The following is a 7,471-nucleotide window of genomic DNA, read 5'->3' as shown; positions in this document are numbered from 1 at the left end:
TCCCTCTCACACATCAGCCACCCCACCCATTGAAACATAAATGAGCTGCATCCATTCAAAAGACCTGCGTTTTTCAATCAGGGAGCCTACAGCTGTTGCATTAGTTGCAGATTGATCCCTCTCCCACCAGGTGATCGCTCCCCTCATTGAAGCAGACAGGCTCCCTGTCATCAGCTGACTAGTGAGTCAGGTCTCAGCCGCATTGCAAGCTGGGAAAAATCCGAGACAACACTCATTTTGTATGCTGATAAAAATAAAAATTGGAGTGAAAATCACAGAAGAATTGTGAGAATCACATCACACACAGGAACTTCATAGCCCCTGTAGCATAGTGAAAAAAAAAAAAAATCCTGGAATACCCCTTTAACGCCGGCCCTCAGCTACATAGACGTCCATGGTCGTTAATGACACAGACGTTTGCGTTTTTCTTTTTTCTCCCTCGCATTCTTAGAGCCATAACTGTTTTTTCCATCTGCAGACCCATGTGAGGGTTTGTTTTTTTGTGCGATCAATTGTACTTTGTAATGACGCCTTTCATTTTTCCATAAAATGTACAGCGCAGCCCAAAAAATTATATTTGTGTTGGGAGATTAGAAAGAAGACCACAATTTAGCAGTTTTTAGGGGGTGTTGTTTAATTGTACACATTTATATGCTTGACTATGATTACATGTAGAGATGAGCGAATTTAAAAAAAATTGATTCAGCCGGTTCGCCAAATTTTCCCAAAAAATTTGGTTCGGTCCGAAATTATCTGTGGTGAATCTGTATAAAAAATGGCTATTTTGGCCTACAGAGAGCCTCAATAGGGGTGTAGAACACTTTGCCATGCTGTAACAGGCATAGGGTGTGTACTGGGCTCGTGAAATAATACTGTTATTTAGTATGACATGCAGATTAGAGGCATCGCTATAAGAATCACAGTCACAGAGCAGCACAATGACAGAGCCTGGAGGTGGCATCAGTATAAGGAGACCATATAGTGGCTGAATGACACAGCGTGGAGTTGGCAGCAACATGAGAAGACCATATAGTGGCTGAATGACACAGCCTGGAGTTGGCTGAAGCATGAGGAGACAATATAGTGGCTGAATGACACAGCGTGGAGGTGGCGTCAGCATGAGGAGACCATATAGTGGCTGAATGACACAGCCTGAAGTTGGCAACAGCATGAGTAGACCATATAGATGGCTGAATGACACAGCCTGGAGTTGGCGGCAACATGAGGAGGCAATATAGTGGCTGAATAACAGCCTGGAGTTGGCGCCAACATGAGGGGACCATATAGTGGCTGAATGGCACAGCCTGGAGTTGGCAGAAGCATGAGTAGAACATATAGTGGCTGAATGGCACAGCTTGGTGTTGGCTGAAGCATGAGAAGACCATATAGTTGCAGATTGGGACAGCCTGGAGTTGGCATCAGCATGAGGAGAACATATGGTGGCAGTATGAGACAGCCTAGAGGTTGCATCAGCAGCATCAGGAGTCCTGAAAGTGACCCAGCGCCATAGTGGTGCGGTGGGTGGCAATACCAGTACCCGGTGATGAAGGTGGGTGGAAAAAGGAGAACTTGGCATCAGATGTGTGGCATCAGGTGGGTGGTAGGATCAGAAAAGTAACTGAGGCAGGTAGGCAGAAGAAAATGGTCTCTTTTCTAAAAGTGTGCATATGTAAGTATTGAGGATATGCATTATGTAAAATGTAACTTTTAATTAGGATAAAATATATGTACCCAAAAATATTTTTGGGAAATCAAACAATAGGAAAGGTGTGCAAAAAGCACCATGTGCCACCTACACCACCAAGTATTGATATGATACAAAGACCCTATTAATTTCCTTCTTGGCAAGTGTTACTCTCCCTAAAAAGGGCGGCCCGACACAGGAAACTCTCCCTAATTCCACCTAAAAACCCTGTGAAATAGCAGTGTTTGTGGGTGAAAATAGGGAGAGGTTCCTGTGTGGGGCCACCCTTTTTAGGGCGAGTAACATTTGCCAAGAAGGGAATTAATAATGCGAGAGTAGTTCCTTACAGGGGAAGATTTTACCCCCACCGGATACAATGGACCATACATTGTTCCCTTCCACCTTTAAGAGGTCTTTGCATCACATCAATACTTGGTGGTGTAGGTGGCACATAGTGTTTTCTGCACACCTTTCCTTTGGTTTAATAAAAAAAAACATTTTGGGTACATATATTTTATCGTAAGAAAAGTTAAGTTTTAGCTAATGTATCTCCTTAATACTTACTTGTGGTCTGATGCCAAGGAATGTCTGTTACTGGGGAGCAGCACCTTAAATCTGTTTAGCACTATCCATATTTGTGAAGTGTTGGTGTGGCACCATGGTCAATCTACTCTGATGCATCAGGCATTGGTGGGTGGAAATCCTAGCTGATCCATACCTGATTCATCTTCACAAAGGTCAGTCTTTCCACATTTTTCGTGGACTGACGAGTTCTCCTTGGGGTTACTATGGCCCCCATCGCACTTAACACCCGCTCTGATGGCACACTATTGACCGAGCAGGACAGCTTTTCCAGGGCAAACTCTGCTAGTTGCGGCCACAAATCAAGTTTGGCTGCCCAGAAGTCCAGCGACTTCAAGGTGAGTTGGCATGGTCATGTCAAGGTATGCCACCACCTGCTGGTTCAGGTCCTGCTCCAAGTCTACCTGCTGCTGATGAGTTGCTTCACTATGCGGGTGAAGAAAGGTACTCATTAGCAACTGTAGACTCAGGCTGCTGCTGATGGAGCTGGTACTGCTCCTTCCACCACACCCCTCCCCAGCAGCCACGACAGTGGAAGGTGAGCGCAGAGGGCCCCCCGATTCAGACCTGCGAGAGGATGAACGATGGTGCCGATAGGCATCGGCCAACTGACTCTGTAGTAGGTCAGTTTGACCTCCCTCTCAGTGGGTGTGAAAAAGGCCCCCATTTTGTGCCGGTAGCAAGGGTCCAATAAGGTGGAGAGCCAGAAGTCATCACGCTGCCGAATGGTGACAATTCGGTTGTCACTACGCAAGCAAGTGAGCATGCATGGGGCCATTTGTGCAAGTGACACGGTGTGTCTGGGTCCTCTGTCTTGTCTTCCTCATAACCCTCTAGCTCCTCTGGCTGCTCCTGCTCCTCCTGTCCTGTCAGATTACTAGAAAAACTGCCCTTTTGGCAAAACCTAAACTGTGCTCCAATGTGCCCCTCCCCCTCCTCCCCCTCACCCTCCTCCTTCAGTTCAGCCCCCACAGGGCTCATGTGGCCATGAAATGTAGGCGTCACGTCTCCAGTGCCCTGACCAGCAATTATTTCCAAAACGTGTTGTAAGAAATGAAGCAGTGTAATGACATTGACCACTGGTTGACATGGAAGTTACACAGGGGAGTAACCCTATCTGCTTGGATCATCAAGAAATAGGTGATAGCTTTTCTCTATTCGTATAGTCGGCCCAACATATGGAGGGTGGAATTCCAACGTGTGGCAATGCCGCAAATCAGCCTATGTTGGAGTACACTGTTCTGACGCTGCAGCTTAAGGAGGGTGTGCTTTGCGGTGTACGAGTGGCTGAAGTGCATGCAAAGTTTCCTTCCCATTGTTAGGATGTCTTGCGAATGGGGGAACACATCAGGAATCACTTGACAACCAGATTGCACACACATGCAGGGCGTATGGCTCAGCCTTCCCAGTTGCAGCGCAGACAAGATGTTCTTCCCGTTGTCAGTCACCATGGTTCCCATTTCCAGTTTTCGTTGAGTAAGCCATGCTCCAATTTCTTAACGAATGACTTTTAACAGTTCCTCCCCTGTGTGACTCCGTTTGCCAAGGCAAACCATTAGAAGAACAGCGTGACACCGCCGTGCCTTGCACACATGGTATGCTGAAGGGGCACTGAGACTTGTGTGGACAGTGGAGTCTGAGGACACAGTGGAGGATGAGGAGACAGAGTTGCACACAGTCACAGGACCAGCAGCCTGACAGCGTGGAGGAGGAAGCGGCGTGACCTGTCCAAGTTGGTGTTTTGGCTGTGCAGGAACCACTTTCACCCAGTGAGCCATAAAGGACATGTACTGTCCCTTACCATAGTTACAGCTAAAGACGTCAGTGCTGCCGTGGACTTTGGTACACACCAACATGCTCAATGACTGGCCCATCTTCTCTTCCACAAAATTGTGCAGGGCTGGTACTGCCTTCTTCGCAAATAAATTATGGCTTGGCACTCTCCACCTCGGCTCGGCACAAGCCATCAGTACTCTAAAAGGTGCAGAGTCCACCACTTGAAATGGGAGGGACTGCAGCACTTTGGACAGGAGTACATTGAGCTTCTGCACCATTGGATGAGTGGACGCATACTGTTGTCTCTTGGACATGGCTTCGCAGATGGATTGTTGGCGGAATGATTGGCTAAAAGTAGGAGGAGCAGGAGCATCTGGAGCGACAGAAGGAGGGTATGACACACAGCTCCCTTCGGCTGAGGTGATGGAGCCCTGGCTGGCTGAAAAAAGGAGCAATGTGCCACTGGGTGCTGCAGCAGACTGGACCACTTGACGCAGGGCCGTGGTGCCAAAATTGGGACCCTGGCCATGCTTCACCTTCTGCCGACACATCTTGCATGTGGCTATGTGAGCCTCCTCCGGATGCTTGAGGAAAAACTGCCACACCGCTGAGTAGCTGATTTTCCCACCAACAGTCCGCACTAATTGACTGCTACTGCTGCAATCTCCAAGAACCTCTGTTCCACTACCTCCCGGGAAGGTAGGCTGCTGCAAAGCAGGTGGCCTCCCCGGGCATGTTTGTCTCCAGAATTTCCACTTCTGCCACCATGCTGACTGGCAACCATGCTACCATCTTGCTGGCTCAGCTGCTGCCTCACAGGCAACATGCAACCCTTTTCTCCTGATGATGAAGCCCCTTCTGCATCCGGCTCCCTCATCACTACTTGCCCGCCTAGCGGAGGAAGCGGCAGATGTCTCCTACACTTCTTGGCTGGGCAGTAGCTGCTGACTGTCCTCTATTAGATCGTCCTCAGTGAATAGTGGAGCTGAACCCACAGTATAAGACACTTCTGTAGGGGAGGGAACAGCATAGGGCAGAGGCAATGGAAGGACAGGGACTGCTCCCAGGTTATGCCAATAGAGGGTTGTGTCTAAAGAACCCACCAACTGTTGACTGGGGGTATCAGGTGTCACTTGTGATGAAGTGGATGACTGCAGATGGGTTGCTGGTTGAGACACGACCGCTAGCTGATACCGGGAGCTCAGGCTTCTCGCTGCGACTCCTGCTGCCACTCACCCCTAGTCTGCTGCGACCTCTTCCAGCGCCTGATGAATTTAGACCTCTGCCACTCCGCTGTGCACTTCCTGGCACTTCTCTGCCTGACATACTTAGTGTGTATATGAGGGGAGTACAATACTCTTTACTACGCTTAAAACAGTATTTGTCTAGAACAGCAGTAGGTGTGTATTTTTGTCTGTCCTTTCACAGTGTCTAGGCCCTTGACTGATTAACAGGTACAAAATAGTATATGTATTTTTGCACAACACTAGCAGTACACAACAGTGCTGCAGCACACAGTCGCTGTGTACTAATCCCAAAATTGAACTCTCTCACAGATTATTAGGACCGGACTGCTGGTTATGTATTATACCGTCAACAGACTAGTATAACTAGCAGACCATTTGTTGCGGAACAAAGAGGGCAGAAAAATGCACTACAGTACGCTTAAAAAAACGTATTGGAGTAAAACACCAGCCAGTGATTACTTTTAGCTGTCCTTTAACAGTATCTAGGCCCTTGACAGATTAACAGCTACAAAATAGTACACTGCTTACATGTAGGTATGTGGTATGCACTTATGAGGACAGAAAAATGTGTTACAGTACGCTTAAAAAAACGTATTGGAGTAAAACACCAGCCGGTAATTACTTTTGCCTGGAATTTCACAGTATGTAGGCCCTTGACAGATGAACAGCTACAAAATAGTACACTACTTAGATGTATTTATGTGGTATGCACTTATGAGGGCAGAAAAATGCGCTACAGTACACTTTAAAAAACGTATTGGAGTAAAACACCAGCCGGTGATTACTTTTTGCTGTCCTTTCACAGTATCTAGGCCCTTAACAGATTAACAGGTACAAATTAGTACACTACTTAGATGTAGGTATGTGGTATGTACTTGTGAGGGCAGAAAAATGCACTACAGTACGCTTACATTTTTTTCTTTTTGCACACCAGCAGTACACAACAGTGCTGCAGCACACAGTCACTGTGTACTAATTTCAAAATTGCACTCTCTCATAAACTTAGGAATGGACTGCTGGGTATGTATTATACCATCAACAGACTAGTATAACAAGCAGACCATTTGTTGTGGAATAAAGAGGGCAGAAAAATGTGCTACAGTATGCTTAAAAAAACTTATTGGAGTGAAACATCAGCCGGTGATTACTTTCAGCTGCCCTTTCACAGTATCTAGGCTCTTGACAGATCAACATGTACAAAATAGTACACTACTTAGATGTATTTATGTGGTATGCACTTATGAGGACAGAAAAATGCGCTACAGTATGCTTAAAAAAATGTATTGGAGTAAAACACCAGCCAGTGATAATTTGTTGCTGTCGTTTCACAGTATTTGGGGCCCTTGACAGATTAAGAGGTGCAAAATAGTACACTACTTAGATGTAGGTATGTGGTATGCAATTATGAGGGCAGAATTTTTTTTGCTACAGTGCACTTTAAAAAACACGTATTGGAGTAAAACACCAGCCAGTGATTACTTTTTGCTGTCCTTTCACAGTATCTAGGCCCTTGACAGATTAACAGGTACAAAATAGTACAATAGTAAAAATCCTTTTCAGTGAAAAAAGCACCACTCTCTGTCCACCAGAACGATGATGTGACTAGGAGGTGAAACGCTGCTGGAAAAAGCTTTTCTGTGTAACACACACAGGCCGTCCATCCTATCTCTCTGCAGTGAAATGAATGAAGTGACTGGCCGCAATATGGCTGCTGATTATATAGGGCTGTGACATCATAGGGGTGATTGGCATCTGATAGGCTGCATCCTGCATATGATTCAGGGTCATCCCGCCTACCGTTGTTCCCGCCTTCCCTGAGTTCCTTGCCCCATGTCCTCACATGTGGATCTGCCAATTTAGATGCCCTGGAGCCTGGAACGCACTAAATGGAGTTTAATTAAGCGATTTGCGCGATAAAATCACAGCGGTATTTGCATTCATTGCGAATCGCATTTTTCATGAAATTCGCAACAAATTGGGATTCGTCAGCATCGATTCACACATCTCTAGCCATACAGAATTAGTTTAAAATAAACACCAGACAACTAAACTTGGGAATCTAATATGAATCTTAAATTAAAAAAATCTATGTAATCTTTTCAACACTGAGGCCCTATGGTCGTCGCATCATATTACCTGTAAATTACTTGTTAAATTATCACAAGAATCCAATGAAACAGCT

This window comes from Hyla sarda, chromosome 10, assembly GCF_029499605.1.
Source record: "Hyla sarda isolate aHylSar1 chromosome 10, aHylSar1.hap1, whole genome shotgun sequence".
In the NCBI taxonomy this organism is placed as follows: Eukaryota; Metazoa; Chordata; class Amphibia; order Anura; family Hylidae; genus Hyla; species Hyla sarda.
The sequence above is the reverse complement of the archived record's forward strand: the minus strand, read 5'-3'. Positions refer to the sequence as shown.